The sequence below is a fragment of the Pungitius pungitius genome, unplaced genomic scaffold, assembly GCF_949316345.1.
Source record: "Pungitius pungitius unplaced genomic scaffold, fPunPun2.1 scaffold_33, whole genome shotgun sequence".
Taxonomy (NCBI): Eukaryota; Metazoa; Chordata; class Actinopteri; order Perciformes; family Gasterosteidae; genus Pungitius; species Pungitius pungitius.
In genome coordinates this window covers 231,987-246,364 of record NW_026909866.1, presented here as the reverse complement: position 1 = coordinate 246,364, position 14,378 = coordinate 231,987, and the positions used below count along the sequence as shown (strand labels likewise).

The 14,378-nt window shown below is 46.7% G+C and overlaps 41 non-coding genes across 41 annotated transcripts; 27 read left to right on the top strand and 14 right to left on the bottom strand.

Moving 5' to 3' along the window:
* The first annotated feature begins 222 nt into the window (after positions 1-222).
* On the top strand, positions 223-295 carry trnav-aac (transfer RNA valine (anticodon AAC)). Its single transcript has one exon. It is a non-coding gene; the product is annotated as a tRNA-Val (tRNA).
* A 240-nt stretch (positions 296-535) lies between these two features.
* Positions 536-608, top strand: trnav-aac (transfer RNA valine (anticodon AAC)). Its single transcript has one exon. It is a non-coding gene; the product is annotated as a tRNA-Val (tRNA).
* A 104-nt stretch (positions 609-712) lies between these two features.
* trnad-guc (transfer RNA aspartic acid (anticodon GUC)) lies at positions 713-784 on the bottom strand. The gene has a single exon. It is a non-coding gene; the product is annotated as a tRNA-Asp (tRNA).
* A 285-nt stretch (positions 785-1,069) lies between these two features.
* Positions 1,070-1,142, top strand: trnav-aac (transfer RNA valine (anticodon AAC)). Its single transcript has one exon. It is a non-coding gene; the product is annotated as a tRNA-Val (tRNA).
* A 104-nt stretch (positions 1,143-1,246) lies between these two features.
* Positions 1,247-1,318, bottom strand: trnad-guc (transfer RNA aspartic acid (anticodon GUC)). The gene has a single exon. It is a non-coding gene; the product is annotated as a tRNA-Asp (tRNA).
* A 285-nt stretch (positions 1,319-1,603) lies between these two features.
* Positions 1,604-1,676, top strand: trnav-aac (transfer RNA valine (anticodon AAC)). Its single transcript has one exon. It is a non-coding gene; the product is annotated as a tRNA-Val (tRNA).
* Positions 1,677-1,780: 104 nt separating this feature from the next.
* Positions 1,781-1,852, bottom strand: trnad-guc (transfer RNA aspartic acid (anticodon GUC)). Its single transcript has one exon. It is a non-coding gene; the product is annotated as a tRNA-Asp (tRNA).
* Positions 1,853-2,109: 257 nt separating this feature from the next.
* On the bottom strand, positions 2,110-2,181 carry trnad-guc (transfer RNA aspartic acid (anticodon GUC)). Its single transcript has one exon. It is a non-coding gene; the product is annotated as a tRNA-Asp (tRNA).
* Positions 2,182-2,466: 285 nt separating this feature from the next.
* Positions 2,467-2,539, top strand: trnav-aac (transfer RNA valine (anticodon AAC)). Its single transcript has one exon. It is a non-coding gene; the product is annotated as a tRNA-Val (tRNA).
* A 104-nt stretch (positions 2,540-2,643) lies between these two features.
* trnad-guc (transfer RNA aspartic acid (anticodon GUC)) lies at positions 2,644-2,715 on the bottom strand. The gene has a single exon. It is a non-coding gene; the product is annotated as a tRNA-Asp (tRNA).
* Positions 2,716-3,421: 706 nt separating this feature from the next.
* trnav-aac (transfer RNA valine (anticodon AAC)) lies at positions 3,422-3,494 on the top strand. The gene has a single exon. It is a non-coding gene; the product is annotated as a tRNA-Val (tRNA).
* A 240-nt stretch (positions 3,495-3,734) lies between these two features.
* trnav-aac (transfer RNA valine (anticodon AAC)) lies at positions 3,735-3,807 on the top strand. The gene has a single exon. It is a non-coding gene; the product is annotated as a tRNA-Val (tRNA).
* A 417-nt stretch (positions 3,808-4,224) lies between these two features.
* trnad-guc (transfer RNA aspartic acid (anticodon GUC)) lies at positions 4,225-4,296 on the bottom strand. The gene has a single exon. It is a non-coding gene; the product is annotated as a tRNA-Asp (tRNA).
* A 285-nt stretch (positions 4,297-4,581) lies between these two features.
* Positions 4,582-4,654, top strand: trnav-aac (transfer RNA valine (anticodon AAC)). Its single transcript has one exon. It is a non-coding gene; the product is annotated as a tRNA-Val (tRNA).
* Positions 4,655-4,758: 104 nt separating this feature from the next.
* On the bottom strand, positions 4,759-4,830 carry trnad-guc (transfer RNA aspartic acid (anticodon GUC)). The gene has a single exon. It is a non-coding gene; the product is annotated as a tRNA-Asp (tRNA).
* Positions 4,831-5,223: 393 nt separating this feature from the next.
* trnav-aac (transfer RNA valine (anticodon AAC)) lies at positions 5,224-5,296 on the top strand. The gene has a single exon. It is a non-coding gene; the product is annotated as a tRNA-Val (tRNA).
* A 104-nt stretch (positions 5,297-5,400) lies between these two features.
* trnad-guc (transfer RNA aspartic acid (anticodon GUC)) lies at positions 5,401-5,472 on the bottom strand. Its single transcript has one exon. It is a non-coding gene; the product is annotated as a tRNA-Asp (tRNA).
* Positions 5,473-5,865: 393 nt separating this feature from the next.
* Positions 5,866-5,938, top strand: trnav-aac (transfer RNA valine (anticodon AAC)). The gene has a single exon. It is a non-coding gene; the product is annotated as a tRNA-Val (tRNA).
* Positions 5,939-6,712: 774 nt separating this feature from the next.
* On the top strand, positions 6,713-6,785 carry trnav-aac (transfer RNA valine (anticodon AAC)). The gene has a single exon. It is a non-coding gene; the product is annotated as a tRNA-Val (tRNA).
* A 240-nt stretch (positions 6,786-7,025) lies between these two features.
* trnav-aac (transfer RNA valine (anticodon AAC)) lies at positions 7,026-7,098 on the top strand. Its single transcript has one exon. It is a non-coding gene; the product is annotated as a tRNA-Val (tRNA).
* Positions 7,099-7,338: 240 nt separating this feature from the next.
* On the top strand, positions 7,339-7,411 carry trnav-aac (transfer RNA valine (anticodon AAC)). The gene has a single exon. It is a non-coding gene; the product is annotated as a tRNA-Val (tRNA).
* Positions 7,412-7,515: 104 nt separating this feature from the next.
* On the bottom strand, positions 7,516-7,587 carry trnad-guc (transfer RNA aspartic acid (anticodon GUC)). The gene has a single exon. It is a non-coding gene; the product is annotated as a tRNA-Asp (tRNA).
* A 285-nt stretch (positions 7,588-7,872) lies between these two features.
* Positions 7,873-7,945, top strand: trnav-aac (transfer RNA valine (anticodon AAC)). The gene has a single exon. It is a non-coding gene; the product is annotated as a tRNA-Val (tRNA).
* Positions 7,946-8,049: 104 nt separating this feature from the next.
* trnad-guc (transfer RNA aspartic acid (anticodon GUC)) lies at positions 8,050-8,121 on the bottom strand. Its single transcript has one exon. It is a non-coding gene; the product is annotated as a tRNA-Asp (tRNA).
* A 285-nt stretch (positions 8,122-8,406) lies between these two features.
* Positions 8,407-8,479, top strand: trnav-aac (transfer RNA valine (anticodon AAC)). Its single transcript has one exon. It is a non-coding gene; the product is annotated as a tRNA-Val (tRNA).
* A 104-nt stretch (positions 8,480-8,583) lies between these two features.
* trnad-guc (transfer RNA aspartic acid (anticodon GUC)) lies at positions 8,584-8,655 on the bottom strand. Its single transcript has one exon. It is a non-coding gene; the product is annotated as a tRNA-Asp (tRNA).
* Positions 8,656-8,912: 257 nt separating this feature from the next.
* Positions 8,913-8,984, bottom strand: trnad-guc (transfer RNA aspartic acid (anticodon GUC)). The gene has a single exon. It is a non-coding gene; the product is annotated as a tRNA-Asp (tRNA).
* A 285-nt stretch (positions 8,985-9,269) lies between these two features.
* On the top strand, positions 9,270-9,342 carry trnav-aac (transfer RNA valine (anticodon AAC)). Its single transcript has one exon. It is a non-coding gene; the product is annotated as a tRNA-Val (tRNA).
* Positions 9,343-9,446: 104 nt separating this feature from the next.
* Positions 9,447-9,518, bottom strand: trnad-guc (transfer RNA aspartic acid (anticodon GUC)). Its single transcript has one exon. It is a non-coding gene; the product is annotated as a tRNA-Asp (tRNA).
* Positions 9,519-9,803: 285 nt separating this feature from the next.
* trnav-aac (transfer RNA valine (anticodon AAC)) lies at positions 9,804-9,876 on the top strand. Its single transcript has one exon. It is a non-coding gene; the product is annotated as a tRNA-Val (tRNA).
* Positions 9,877-9,980: 104 nt separating this feature from the next.
* Positions 9,981-10,052, bottom strand: trnad-guc (transfer RNA aspartic acid (anticodon GUC)). Its single transcript has one exon. It is a non-coding gene; the product is annotated as a tRNA-Asp (tRNA).
* A 706-nt stretch (positions 10,053-10,758) lies between these two features.
* On the top strand, positions 10,759-10,831 carry trnav-aac (transfer RNA valine (anticodon AAC)). Its single transcript has one exon. It is a non-coding gene; the product is annotated as a tRNA-Val (tRNA).
* Positions 10,832-11,384: 553 nt separating this feature from the next.
* On the top strand, positions 11,385-11,457 carry trnav-aac (transfer RNA valine (anticodon AAC)). The gene has a single exon. It is a non-coding gene; the product is annotated as a tRNA-Val (tRNA).
* A 240-nt stretch (positions 11,458-11,697) lies between these two features.
* trnav-aac (transfer RNA valine (anticodon AAC)) lies at positions 11,698-11,770 on the top strand. Its single transcript has one exon. It is a non-coding gene; the product is annotated as a tRNA-Val (tRNA).
* A 240-nt stretch (positions 11,771-12,010) lies between these two features.
* On the top strand, positions 12,011-12,083 carry trnav-aac (transfer RNA valine (anticodon AAC)). The gene has a single exon. It is a non-coding gene; the product is annotated as a tRNA-Val (tRNA).
* Positions 12,084-12,323: 240 nt separating this feature from the next.
* On the top strand, positions 12,324-12,396 carry trnav-aac (transfer RNA valine (anticodon AAC)). The gene has a single exon. It is a non-coding gene; the product is annotated as a tRNA-Val (tRNA).
* A 553-nt stretch (positions 12,397-12,949) lies between these two features.
* Positions 12,950-13,022, top strand: trnav-aac (transfer RNA valine (anticodon AAC)). The gene has a single exon. It is a non-coding gene; the product is annotated as a tRNA-Val (tRNA).
* Positions 13,023-13,262: 240 nt separating this feature from the next.
* trnav-aac (transfer RNA valine (anticodon AAC)) lies at positions 13,263-13,335 on the top strand. Its single transcript has one exon. It is a non-coding gene; the product is annotated as a tRNA-Val (tRNA).
* Positions 13,336-13,575: 240 nt separating this feature from the next.
* Positions 13,576-13,648, top strand: trnav-aac (transfer RNA valine (anticodon AAC)). Its single transcript has one exon. It is a non-coding gene; the product is annotated as a tRNA-Val (tRNA).
* Positions 13,649-13,888: 240 nt separating this feature from the next.
* On the top strand, positions 13,889-13,961 carry trnav-aac (transfer RNA valine (anticodon AAC)). The gene has a single exon. It is a non-coding gene; the product is annotated as a tRNA-Val (tRNA).
* A 240-nt stretch (positions 13,962-14,201) lies between these two features.
* trnav-aac (transfer RNA valine (anticodon AAC)) lies at positions 14,202-14,274 on the top strand. The gene has a single exon. It is a non-coding gene; the product is annotated as a tRNA-Val (tRNA).
* Positions 14,275-14,378: the final 104 nt, after the last annotated feature.

The window sequence follows — 14,378 nt, the reverse complement described above, 5'->3', positions numbered from 1 at the left end:
TGTCTGCAAAAGAAAATGATTCACTTGGTCAATTAAAAAAGACCACGCTTCCAGTCTGAGCATACGCTTACTGTTTGACGAAGACTCTCCCCGTCAGGGAATCGAACCCTGGTCTTCTGCGTGACAGGCAGAGATACTGTCCACTATATTCTCATCAGATCAGCCATCAGATCAAGATCTTCCGCAAAGAGCAGGCATATGTTCAAAAGAAACCTAGCCGTGGTTTCCGTAGTGTAGTGGTTATCACGTTCGCCTAACACGCGAAAGGTCCCCAGTTCGAAACTGGGCGGAAACATTGACCTTTTTCCCGCCCTGTCTGCAAAAGAAAATGATTAACTTGGTCAATTAAAAAAGACTACGCTTCCAGTCTGAGCATACGCTTACTGTTTGACGAAGACTCTACCCGTCAGGGAATCGAACCCTGGTCTTCTGCGTGACAGGCAGAGATACTGTCCACTATATTCTCTTCAGATCAGCCATCAGATCAAGATCTTCCGCAAAGAGCAGGCATATGTTCAAAAGAAACCTAGCTGTGGTTTCCGTAGTGTAGTGGTTATCACGTTCGCCTAACACGCGAAAGGTCCCCAGTTCGAAACTGGGCGGAAACATTGACCTTTTTCCCGCGCTGTCTGCAAAAGAAAATGATTCACTTGGTCAATTAAAAAAGACTACGCTTCCAGTCTGAGCATACGCTTACTGTTTGACGAAGACTCTCCCCGTCAGGGAATCGAACCCTGGTCTTCTGCGTGACAGGCAGAGATACTGTCCACTATACTAACGAGGAATCACTCTGAAATCCTTATGCCAGATTTCTGGCCGTTGTGAAGAGAAGGTACGCACTTGAACACTTTCCCTTCCGGCGAAAATTCAGTCCTGGCTGGGTTTGATCAGTCCTCAACTTCCTAGCGGAAAACCACAGCCTCGTACATGTAGGAATTGATTCTCATCCCGACCGCTTTAGAACTGACGTCAAACTGTAGAATAGTGATGAAGGTCAAGTCATGATGAAGCCATCAGATCAAGATCTTCCCCAAAGAGCAGGCATATGTTCAAAAGAAACCTAGCTGTGGTTTCCGTAGTGTAGTGGTTATCACGTTCGCCTAACACGCGAAAGGTCCCCAGTTCGAAACTGGGCGGAAACATTAACCTTTTTCCCGCCCTGTCTGCAAAAGAAAATTATTCACTTGGTCAATTAAAAAAGACTACGCTTCCAGTCTGAGCATACGCTTACTGTTTGACGAAGACTCTCCCCGTCAGGGAATCGAACCCTGGTCTTCTGCGTGACAGGCAGAGATACTGTCCACTATACTAACGAGGAATCACTCTGAAATCCTTATGCCAGATTTCTGGCCGTTGTGAAGAGAAGGTACGCACTTGAACACTTTCCCTTCCGGCGAAAATTCAGTCCTGGCTGGGTTTGATCAGTCCTCAACTTCCTAGCGGAAAACCACAGCCTCGTACATGTAGGAATTGATTCTCATCCCGACCGCTTTAGAACTGACGTCAAACTGTAGAATAGTGATGAAGGTCAAGTCATGATGAAGCCATCAGATCAAGATCTTCCCCAAAGAGCAGGCATATGTTCAAAAGAAACCTAGCTGTGGTTTCCGTAGTGTAGTGGTTATCACGTTCGCCTAACACGCGAAAGGTCCCCAGTTCGAAACTGGGCGGAAACATTAACCTTTTTCCCGCCCTGTCTGCAAAAGAAAATTATTCACTTGGTCAATTAAAAAAGACTACGCTTCCAGTCTGAGCATACGCTTACTGTTTGACGAAGACTCTCCCCGTCAGGGAATCGAACCCTGGTCTTCTGCGTGACAGGCAGAGATACTGTCCACTATACTAACGAGGAATCACTCTGAAATCCTTATGCCAGATTTCTGGCCGTTGTGAAGAGAAGGTACGCACTTGAACACTTTCCCTTCCGGCGAAAATTCCGTAGTGTAGTGGTTATCACGTTCGCCTAACACGCGAAAGGTCCCCAGTTCAAAACTGGGCGGAAACATTGACCTTTTTCCCGCCCTGTCTGCAAAAGAAAATGATTCACTTGGTCAATTAAAAAAGACCACGCTTCCAGTCTGAGCATACGCTTACTGTTTGACGAAGACTCTCCCCGTCAGGGAATCGAACCCTGGTCTTCTGCGTGACAGGCAGAGATACTGTCCACTATACTAACGAGGAATCACTCTGAAATCCTTATGCCAGATTTCTGGCCGTTGTGAAGAGAAGGTACGCACTTGAACACTTTCCCTTCCGGCGAAAATTCAGTCCTGGCTGGGTTTGATCAGTCCTCAACTTCCTAGCGGAAAACCACAGCCTCGTACATGTAGGAATTGATTCTCATCCCGACCGCTTTAGAACTGACGTCAAACTGTAGAATAGTGATGAAGGTCAAGTCATGATGAAGCCATCAGATCAAGATCTTCCCCAAAGAGCAGGCATATGTTCAAAAGAAACCTAGCTGTGGTTTCCGTAGTGTAGTGGTTATCACGTTCGCCTAACACGCGAAAGGTCCCCAGTTCGAAACTGGGCGGAAACATTAACCTTTTTCCCGCCCTGTCTGCAAAAGAAAATTATTCACTTGGTCAATTAAAAAAGACTACGCTTCCAGTCTGAGCATACGCTTACTGTTTGACGAAGACTCTCCCCGTCAGGGAATCGAACCCTGGTCTTCTGCGTGACAGGCAGAGATACTGTCCACTATACTAACGAGGAATCACTCTGAAATCCTTATGCCAGATTTCTGGCCGTTGTGAAGAGAAGGTACGCACTTGAACACTTTCCCTTCCGGCGAAAATTCCGTAGTGTAGTGGTTATCACGTTCGCCTAACACGCGAAAGGTCCCCAGTTCGAAACTGGGCGGAAACATTGACCTTTTTCCCGCCCTGTCTGCAAAAGAAAATGATTCACTTGGTCAATTAAAAAAGACCACGCTTCCAGTCTGAGCATACGCTTACTGTTTGACGAAGACTCTCCCCGTCAGGGAATCGAACCCTGGTCTTCTGCGTGACAGGCAGAGATACTGTCCACTATATTCTCATCAGATCAGCCATCAGATCAAGATCTTCCGCAAAGAGCAGGCATATGTTCAAAAGAACCCTAGCCGTGGTTTCCGTAGTGTTGTGGTTATCACGTTCGCCTAACACGCGAAAGGTCCCCAGTTCTAAACTGGGCGGAAACATTGACCTTTTTCCCGCCCTGTCTGCAAAAGAAAATGATTAACTTGGTCAATTAAAAAAGACTACGCTTCCAGTCTGAGCATACGCTTACTGTTTGACGAAGACTCTCCCCGTCAGGGAATCGAACCCTGGTCTTCTGCGTGACAGGCAGAGATACTGTCCACTATATTCTCATCAGATCAGCCATCAGATCAAGATCTTCCGCAAAGAGCAGGCATATGTTCAAAAGAAACCTAGCCGTGGTTTCCGTAGTGTAGTGGTTATCACGTTCGCCTAACACGCGAAAGGTCCCCAGTTCGAAACTGGGCGGAAACATTGACCTTTTTCCCGCCCTGTCTGCAAAAGAAAATGATTAACTTGGTCAATTAAAAAAGACTACGCTTCCAGTCTGAGCATACGCTTACTGTTTGACGAAGACTCTACCCGTCAGGGAATCGAACCCTGGTCTTCTGCGTGACAGGCAGAGATACTGTCCACTATATTCTCTTCAGATCAGCCATCAGATCAAGATCTTCCGCAAAGAGCAGGCATATGTTCAAAAGAAACCTAGCTGTGGTTTCCGTAGTGTAGTGGTTATCACGTTCGCCTAACAAGCGAAAGGTCCCCAGTTCGAAACTGGGCGGAAACATTGACCTTTTTCCCGCGCTGTCTGCAAAAGAAAATGATTCACTTGGTCAATTAAAAAAGACTACGCTTCCAGTCTGAGCATACGCTTACTGTTTTACGAAGACTCTCCCCGTCAGGGAATCGAACCCTGTTCTTCTGCGTGACAGGCAGAGATACTGTCCACTATATTCTCATCAGATCAGCCATCAGATCAAGATCTTCCGCAAAGAGCAGGCATATGTTCAAAAGAAACCTAGCCTTGGTTTCCGTAGTGTAGTGGTTATTACGTTCGCCTAACACGCGAAAGGTCCCCAGTTCAAAACTGGGCGGAAACATTGACCTTTTTCCCGCCCTGTCTGCAAAAGAAAATGATTCACTTGGTCAATTAAAAAAGACAACGCTTCCAGTCTGAGCATACGCTTACTGTTTGACGAAGACTCTCCCCGTCAGGGAATCGAACCCTGGTCTTCTGCGTGACAGGCAGAGATACTGTCCACTATACTAACGAGGAATCACTCTGAAATCCTTATGCCAGATTTCTGGCCGTTGTGAAGAGAAGGTACGCACTTGAACACTTTCCCTTCCGGCGAAAATTCAGTCCTGGCTGGGTTTGATCAGTCCTCAACTTCCTAGCGGAAAACCACAGCCTCGTACATGTAGGAATTGATTCTCATCCCGACCGCTTTCGAACTGACGTCAAACTGTAGAATAGTGATGAAGGTCAAGTCATGATGAAGCCATCAGATCAAGATCTTCCCCAAAGAGCAGGCATATGTTCAAAAGAAACCTAGCTGTGGTTTCCGTAGTGTAGTGGTTATCACGTTCGCCTAACACGCGAAAGGTCCCCAGTTCGAAACTGGGCGGAAACATTAACCTTTTTCCCGCCCTGTCTGCAAAAGAAAATTATTCACTTGGTCAATTAAAAAAGACTACGCTTCCAGTCTGAGCATACGCTTACTGTTTGACGAAGACTCTCCCCGTCAGGGAATCGAACCCTGGTCTTCTGCGTGACAGGCAGAGATACTGTCCACTATACTAACGAGGAATCACTCTGAAATCCTTATGCCAGATTTCTGGCCGTTGTGAAGAGAAGGTACGCACTTGAACACTTTCCCTTCCGGCGAAAATTCCGTAGTGTAGTGGTTATCACGTTCGCCTAACACGCGAAAGGTCCCCAGTTCGAAACTGGGCGGAAACATTGACCTTTTTCCCGCGCTGTCTGCAAAAGAAAATGATTCATTTGGTCAATTAAAAAAGACTACGCTTCCAGTCTGAGCATACGCTTACTGTTTGACGAAGACTCTACCCGTCAGGGAATCGAACCCTGGTCTTCTGCGTGACAGGCAGAGATACTGTCCACTATATTCTCTTCACATCAGCCATCAGATCAAGATCTTCCGCAAAGAGCAGGCATATGTTCAAAAGAAACCTAGCTGTGGTTTCCGTAGTGTAGTGGTTATCACGTTCGCCTAACACGCGAAAGGTCCCCAGTTCGAAACTGGGCGGAAACATTAACCTTTTTCCCGCCCTGTCTGCAAAAGAAAATTATTCACTTGGTCAATTAAAAAAGACTACGCTTCCAGTCTGAGCATACGCTTACTGTTTGACGAAGACTCTCCCCGTCAGGGAATCGAACCCTGGTCTTCTGCGTGACAGGCAGAGATACTGTCCACTATACTAACGAGGAATCACTCTGAAATCCTTATGCCAGATTTCTGGCCGTTGTGAAGAGAAGGTACGCACTTGAACACTTTCCCTTCCGGCGAAAATTCCGTAGTGTAGTGGTTATCACGTTCGCCTAACACGCGAAAGGTCCCCAGTTCAAAACTGGGCGGAAACATTGACCTTTTTCCCGCCCTGTCTGCAAAAGAAAATGATTCACTTGGTCAATTAAAAAAGACCACGCTTCCAGTCTGAGCATACGCTTACTGTTTGACGAAGACTCTCCCCGTCAGGGAATCGAACCCTGGTCTTCTGCGTGACAGGCAGAGATACTGTCCACTATATTCTCATCAGATCAGCCATCAGATCAAGATCTTCCGCAAAGAGCAGGCATATGTTCAAAAGAAACCTAGCCGTGGTTTCCGTAGTGTAGTGGTTATCACGTTCGCCTAACACGCGAAAGGTCCCCAGTTCGAAACTGGGCGGAAACATTGACCTTTTTCCCGCGCTGTCTGCAAAAGAAAATGATTCATTTGGTCAATTAAAAAAGACTACGCTTCCAGTCTGAGCATACGCTTACTGTTTGACGAAGACTCTCCCCGTCAGGGAATCGAACCCTGGTCTTCTGCGTGACAGGCAGAGATACTGTCCACTATATTCTCATCAGATCAGCCATCAGATCAAGATCTTCCGCAAAGAGCAGGCATATGTTCAAAAGAAACCTAGCCTTGGTTCCCGTAGTGTAGTGGTTATTACGTTCGCCTAACACGCGAAAGGTCCCCAGTTCAAAACTGGGCGGAAACATTGACCTTTTTCCCGCCCTGTCTGCAAAAGAAAATGATTCACTTGGTCAATTAAAAAAGACTACGCTTCCAGTCTGAGCATACGCTTACTGTTTGACGAAGACTCTCCCCGTCAGGGAATCGAACCCTGGTCTTCTGCGTGACAGGCAGAGATACTGTTCACTATACTAACGAGGAATCACTCTGAAATCCTTATGCCAGATTTCTGGCCGTTGTGAAGAGAAGGTACGCACTTGAACACTTTCCCTTCCGGCGAAAATTCAGTCCTGGCTGGGTTTGATCAGTCCTCAACTTCCTAGCGGAAAACCACAGCCTCGTACATGTAGGAATTGATTCTCATCCCGACCGCTTTCGAACTGACGTCAAACTGTAGAATAGTGATGAAGGTCAAGTCATGATGAAGCCATCAGATCAAGATCTTCCCCAAAGAGCAGGCATATGTTCAAAAGAAACCTAGCTGTGGTTTCCGTAGTGTAGTGGTTATCACGTTCGCCTAACACGCGAAAGGTCCCCAGTTCGAAACTGGGCGGAAACATTAACCTTTTTCCCGCCCTGTCTGCAAAAGAAAATGATTCACTTGGTCAATTAAAAAAGACTACGCTTCCAGTCTGAGCATACGCTTACTGTTTGACGAAGACTCTCCCCGTCAGGGAATCGAACCCTGGTCTTCTGCGTGACAGGCAGAGATACTGTCCACTATATTCTCATCAGATCAGCCATCAGATCAAGATCTTCCGCAAAGAGCAGGCATATGTTCAAAAGAAACCTAGCCGTGGTTTCCGTAGTGTAGTGGTTATCACGTTCGCCTAACACGCGAAAGGTCCCCAGTTCGAAACTGGGCGGAAACATTGACCTTTTTCCCGCGCTGTCTGCAAAAGAAAATGATTCATTTGGTCAATTAAAAAAGACTACGCTTCCAGTCTGAGCATACGCTTACTGTTTGACGAAGACTCTACCCGTCAGGGAATCGAACCCTGGTCTTCTGCGTGACAGGCAGAGATACTGTCCACTATATTCTCTTCAGATCAGCCATCAGATCAAGATCTTCCGCAAAGAGCAGGCATATGTTCAAAAGAAACCTAGCTGTGGTTTCCGTAGTGTAGTGGTTATCACGTTCGCCTAACACGCGAAAGGTCCCCAGTTCGAAACTGGGCGGAAACATTAACCTTTTTCCCGCCCTGTCTGCAAAAGAAAATTATTCACTTGGTCAATTAAAAAAGACTACGCTTCCAGTCTGAGCATACGCTTACTGTTTGACGAAGACTCTCCCCGTCAGGGAATCGAACCCTGGTCTTCTGCGTGACAGGCAGAGATACTGTCCACTATACTAACGAGGAATCACTCTGAAATCCTTATGCCAGATTTCTGGCCGTTGTGAAGAGAAGGTACGCACTTGAACACTTTCCCTTCCGGCGAAAATTCAGTCCTGGCTGGGTTTGATCAGTCCTCAACTTCCTAGCGGAAAACCACAGCCTCGTACATGTAGGAATTGATTCTCATCCCGACCACTTTAGAACTGACGTCAAACTGTAGAATAGTGATGAAGGTCAAGTCATGATGAAGCCATCAGATCAAGATCTTCCCCAAAGAGCAGGCATATGTTCAAAAGAAACCTAGCTGTGGTTTCCGTAGTGTAGTGGTTATCACGTTCGCCTAACACGCGAAAGGTCCCCAGTTCGAAACTGGGCGGAAACATTAACCTTTTTCCCGCCCTGTCTGCAAAAGAAAATTATTCACTTGGTCAATTAAAAAAGACTACGCTTCCAGTCTGAGCATACGCTTACTGTTTGACGAAGACTCTCCCCGTCAGGGAATCGAACCCTGGTCTTCTGCGTGACAGGCAGAGATACTGTCCACTATACTAACGAGGAATCACTCTGAAATCCTTATGCCAGATTTCTGGCCGTTGTGAAGAGAAGGTACGCACTTGAACACTTTCCCTTCCGGCGAAAATTCAGTCCTGGCTGGGTTTGATCAGTCCTCAACTTCCTAGCGGAAAACCACAGCCTCGTACATGTAGGAATTGATTCTCATCCCGACCGCTTTAGAACTGACGTCAAACTGTAGAATAGTGATGAAGGTCAAGTCATGATGAAGCCATCAGATCAAGATCTTCCCCAAAGAGCAGGCATATGTTCAAAAGAAACCTAGCTGTGGTTTCCGTAGTGTAGTGGTTATCACGTTCGCCTAACACGCGAAAGGTCCCCAGTTCGAAACTGGGCGGAAACATTGACCTTTTTCCCGCCCTGTCTGCAAAAGAAAATTATTCACTTGGTCAATTAAAAAAGACTACGCTTCCAGTCTGAGCATACGCTTACTGTTTGACGAAGACTCTCCCCGTCAGGGAATCGAACCCTGGTCTTCTGCGTGACAGGCAGAGATACTGTCCACTATACTAACGAGGAATCACTCTGAAATCCTTATGCCAGATTTCTGGCCGTTGTGAAGAGAAGGTACGCACTTGAACACTTTCCCTTCCGGCGAAAATTCCGTAGTGTAGTGGTTATCACGTTCGCCTAACACGCGAAAGGTCCCCAGTTCAAAACTGGGCGGAAACATTGACCTTTTTCCCGCCCTGTCTGCAAAAGAAAATGATTCACTTGGTCAATTAAAAAAGACCACGCTTCCAGTCTGAGCATACGCTTACTGTTTGACGAAGACTCTCCCCGTCAGGGAATCGAACCCTGGTCTTCTGCGTGACAGGCAGAGATACTGTCCACTATACTAACGAGGAATCACTCTGAAATCCTTATGCCAGATTTCTGGCCGTTGTGAAGAGAAGGTACGCACTTGAACACTTTCCCTTCCGGCGAAAATTCAGTCCTGGCTGGGTTTGATCAGTCCTCAACTTCCTAGCGGAAAACCACAGCCTCGTACATGTAGGAATTGATTCTCATCCCGACCGCTTTAGAACTGACGTCAAACTGTAGAATAGTGATGAAGGTCAAGTCATGATGAAGCCATCAGATCAAGATCTTCCCCAAAGAGCAGGCATATGTTCAAAAGAAACCTAGCTGTGGTTTCCGTAGTGTAGTGGTTATCACGTTCGCCTAACACGCGAAAGGTCCCCAGTTCGAAACTGGGCGGAAACATTAACCTTTTTCCCGCCCTGTCTGCAAAAGAAAATTATTCACTTGGTCAATTAAAAAAGACTACGCTTCCAGTCTGAGCATACGCTTACTGTTTGACGAAGACTCTCCCCGTCAGGGAATCGAACCCTGGTCTTCTGCGTGACAGGCAGAGATACTGTCCACTATACTAACGAGGAATCACTCTGAAATCCTTATGCCAGATTTCTGGCCGTTGTGAAGAGAAGGTACGCACTTGAACACTTTCCCTTCCGGCGAAAATTCAGTCCTGGCTGGGTTTGATCAGTCCTCAACTTCCTAGCGGAAAACCACAGCCTCGTACATGTAGGAATTGATTCTCATCCCGACCGCTTTAGAACTGACGTCAAACTGTAGAATAGTGATGAAGGTCAAGTCATGATGAAGCCATCAGATCAAGATCTTCCCCAAAGAGCAGGCATATGTTCAAAAGAAACCTAGCTGTGGTTTCCGTAGTGTAGTGGTTATCACGTTCGCCTAACACGCGAAAGGTCCCCAGTTCGAAACTGGGCGGAAACATTAACCTTTTTCCCGCCCTGTCTGCAAAAGAAAATTATTCACTTGGTCAATTAAAAAAGACTACGCTTCCAGTCTGAGCATACGCTTACTGTTTGACGAAGACTCTCCCCGTCAGGGAATCGAACCCTGGTCTTCTGCGTGACAGGCAGAGATACTGTCCACTATACTAACGAGGAATCACTCTGAAATCCTTATGCCAGATTTCTGGCCGTTGTGAAGAGAAGGTACGCACTTGAACACTTTCCCTTCCGGCGAAAATTCCGTAGTGTAGTGGTTATCACGTTCGCCTAACACGCGAAAGGTCCCCAGTTCAAAACTGGGCGGAAACATTGACCTTTTTCCCGCGCTGTCTGCAAAAGAAAATGATTCACTTGGTCAATTAAAAAAGACTACGCTTCCAGTCTGAGCATACGCTTACTGTTTGACGAAGACTCTCCCCGTCAGGGAATCGAACCCTGTTCTTCTGCGTGACAGGCAGAGATACTGTCCACTATATTCTCATCAGATCAGCCATCAGATCAAGATCTTCCGCAAAGAGCAGGCATATGTTCAAAAGAAACCTAGCCTTGGTTTCCGTAGTGTAGTGGTTATCACGTTCGCCTAACACGCGAAAGGTCCCCAGTTCAAAACTGGGCGGAAACATTGACCTTTTTCCCGCCCTGTCTGCAAAAGAAAATGATTCATTTGGTCAATTAAAAAAGACTACGCTTCCAGTCGGAGCATACGCTTACTGTTTGACGAAGACTCTCCCCGTCAGGGAATCGAACCCTGGTCTTCTGCGTGACAGGCAGAGATACTGTCCACTATATTCTCTTCAGATCAGCCATCAGATCAAGATCTTCCGCAAAGAGCAGGCATATGTTCAAAAGAAACCTAGCTGTGGTTTCCGTAGTGTAGTGGTTATCACGTTCGCCTAACACGCGAAAGGTCCCCAGTTCGAAACTGGGCGGAAACATTGACCTTTTTCCCGCGCTGTCTGCAAAAGAAAATGATTCACTTGGTCAATTAAAAAAGACTACGCTTCCAGTCTGAGCATACGCTTACTGTTTGACGAAGACTCTCCCCGTCAGGGAATCGAACCCTGGTCTTCTGCGTGACAGGCAGAGATACTGTCCACTATATTCTCATCAGATCAGCCATCAGATCAAGATCTCCCGCAAAGAGCAGGCATATGTTCAAAAGAAACCTAGCTGTGGTTTCCGTAGTGTAGTGGTTATCACGTTCGCCTAACACGTGAAAGGTCCCCAGTTCGAAACTGGGCGGAAACATTGACCTTTTTCCCGCGCTGTCTGCAAAAGAAAATGATTCACTTGGTCAATTAAAAAAGACTACGCTTCCAGTCTGAGCATACGCTTACTGTTTGACGAAGACTCTCCCCGTCAGGGAATCGAACCCTGGTCTTCTGCGTGACAGGCAGAGATACTGTCCACTATATTCTCTTCAGATCAGCCATCAGATCAAGATCTTCCGCAAAGAGCAGGCATATGTTCAAAAGAAACCTAGCTGTGGTTTCCGTAGTGTAGTGGTTATCACGTTCGCCTAACACGCGAAAGGTCCCCAGTTCGAAACTGGGCGGAAACATTGACCTTTTTCCCGCCCTGTCTGCAAAAGAAAATGATTAACTTGGTCAATTAAAAAAGACTACGCTTCCAGTCTGAGCATACGCTTACTGTTTGACGAAGACTCTACCCGTCAGGGAATCGAACCCTGGTCTTCTGCGTGACAGGCAGAGATACTGTCCACTATATTCTCTTCAGATAAGCCATCAGATCAAGATCTTCCGCAAAGAGCAGGCATATGTTCAAAAGAAACCTAGCCGTGGTTTCCGTAGTGTAGTGGTTATCACGTTCGCCTAACACGCGAAAGGTCCCCAGTTCGAAACTGGGCGGAAACATTGACCTTTTTCCCGCGCTGTCTGCAAAAGAAAATGATTCATTTGGTCAATTAAAAAAGACTACGCTTCCAGTCGGAGCATACGCTTACTGTTTGACGAAGACTCTCCCCGTCAGGGAATCGAACCCTGGTCTTCTGCGTGACAGGCAGAGATACTGTCCACTATATTCTCATCAGATCAGCCATCAGATCAAGATCTTCCGCAAAGAGCAGGCATATGTTCAAAAGAAACCTAGCCGTGGTTTCCGTAGTGTAGTGGTTATCACGTTCGCCTAACACGCGAAAGGTCCCCAGTTCGAAACTGGGCGGAAACATTGACCTTTTTCCCGCCCTGTCTGCAAAAGAAAATGATTAACTTGGTCAATTAAAAAAGACTACGCTTCCAGTCTGAGCATACGCTTACTGTTTGACGAAGACTCTACCCGTCAGGGAATCGAACCCTGGTCTTCTGCGTGACAGGCAGAGATACTGTCCACTATATTCTCTTCAGATCAGCCATCAGATCAAGATCTTCCGCAAAGAGCAGGCATATGATCAAAAGAAACCTAGCTGTGGTTTCCGTAGTGTAGTGGTTATCACGTTCGCCTAACACGCGAAAGGTCCCCAGTTCGAAACTGGGCGGAAACATTGACCTTTTTCCCGCGCTGTCTGCAAAAGAAAATGATTCACTTGGTCAATTAAAAAAGACTACGCTTCCAGTCTGAGCATACGCTTACTGTTTGACGAAGACTCTCCCCGTCAGGGAATCGAACCCTGTTCTTCTGCGTGACAGGCAGAGATACTGTCCACTATATTCTCATCAGATCAGCCATCAGATCAAGATCTTCCGCAAAGAGCAGGCATATGTTCAAAAGAAACCTAGCCTTGGTTTCCGTAGTGTAGTGGTTATCACGTTCGCCTAACACGCGAAAGGTCCCCAGTTCAAAACTGGGCGGAAACATTGACCTTTTTCCCGCCCTGTCTGCAAAAGAAAATGATTCATTTGGTCAATTAAAAAAGACTACGCTTCCAGTCGGAGCATACGCTTACTGTTTGACGAAGACTCTCCCCGTCAGGGAATCGAACCCTGGTCTTCTGCGTGACAGGCAGAGATACTGTCCACTATATTCTCATCAGATCAGCCATCAGATCAAGATCTCCCGCAAAGAGCAGGCATATGTTCAAAAGAAACCTAGCTGTGGTTTCCGTAGTGTAGTGGTTATCACGTTCGCCTAACACGCGAAAGGTCCCCAGTTCGAAACTGGGCGGAAACATTGACCTTTTTCCCGCGCTGTCTGCAAAAGAAAATGATTCACTTGGTCAATTAAAAAAGACTACGCTTCCAGTCTGAGCATACGCTTACTGTTTGACGAAGACTCTCCCCGTCAGGGAATCGAACCCTGGTCTTCTGCGTGACAGGCAGAGATACTGTCCACTATATTCTCTTCAGATCAACCATCAGATCAAGATCTTCCGCAAAGAGCAGGCATATGTTCAAAAGAAACCTAGCTGTGGTTTCCGTAGTGTAGTGGTTATCACGTTCGCCTAACACGCGAAAGGTCCCCAGTTCGAAACTGGGCGGAAACATTGACCTTTTTCCCGCCCTGTCTGCAAAAGAAAATGATTAACTTGGTCAATTAAAAAAGACTACGCTTCCAGTCTGAGCATACGCTTACTGTTTGACGAAGACTCTACCCGTCAGGGAATCGAACCCTGGTCTTCTGCGTGACAGGCAGAGATACTGTCCACTATATTCTCTTCAGATAAGCCATCAGATCAAGATCTTCGGCAAAGAGCAGGCATATGTTCAAAAGAAACCTAGCCGTGGTTTCCGTAGTGTAGTGGTTATCACGTTCGCCTAACACGCGAAAGGTCCCCAGTTCGAAACTGGGCGGAAACATTGACCTTTTTCCCGCGCTGTCTGCAAAAGAAAATGATTCATTTGGTCAATTAAAAAAGACTACGCTTCCAGTCGGAGCATACGCTTACTGTTTGACGAAGACTCTCCCCGTCAGGGAATCGAACCCTGGTCTTCTGCGTGACAGGCAGAGATACTGTCCACTATATTCTCATCAGATCAGCCATCAGATCAAGATCTTCCGCAAAGAGCAGGCATATGTTCAAAAGAAACCTAGCCGTGGTTTCCGTAGTGTAGTGGTTATCACGTTCGCCTAACACGCGAAAGGTCCCCAGTTCGAAACTGGGCGGAAACATTGACCTTTTTCCCGCCCTGTCTGCAAAAGAAAATGATTCATTTGGTCAATTAAAAAAGACTACGCTTCCAGTCGGAGCATACGCTTACTGTTTGACGAAGACTCTACCCGTCAGGGAATCGAACCCTGGTCTTCTGCGTGACAGGCAGAGATACTGTCCACTATATTCTCTTCAGATCAGCCATCAGATCAAGATCTTCCGCAAAGAGCAGGCATATGTTCAAAAGAAACCTAGCTGTGGTTTCCGTAGTGTAGTGGTTATCACGTTCGCCTAACACGCGAAAGGTCCCCAGTTCGAAACTGGGCGGAAACATTGACCTTTTTCCCGCGCTGTCTGCAAAAGAAAATGATTCACTTGGTCAATTAAAAAAGACTACGCTTCCAGTCTGAGCATACGCTTACTGTTTGACGAAGACT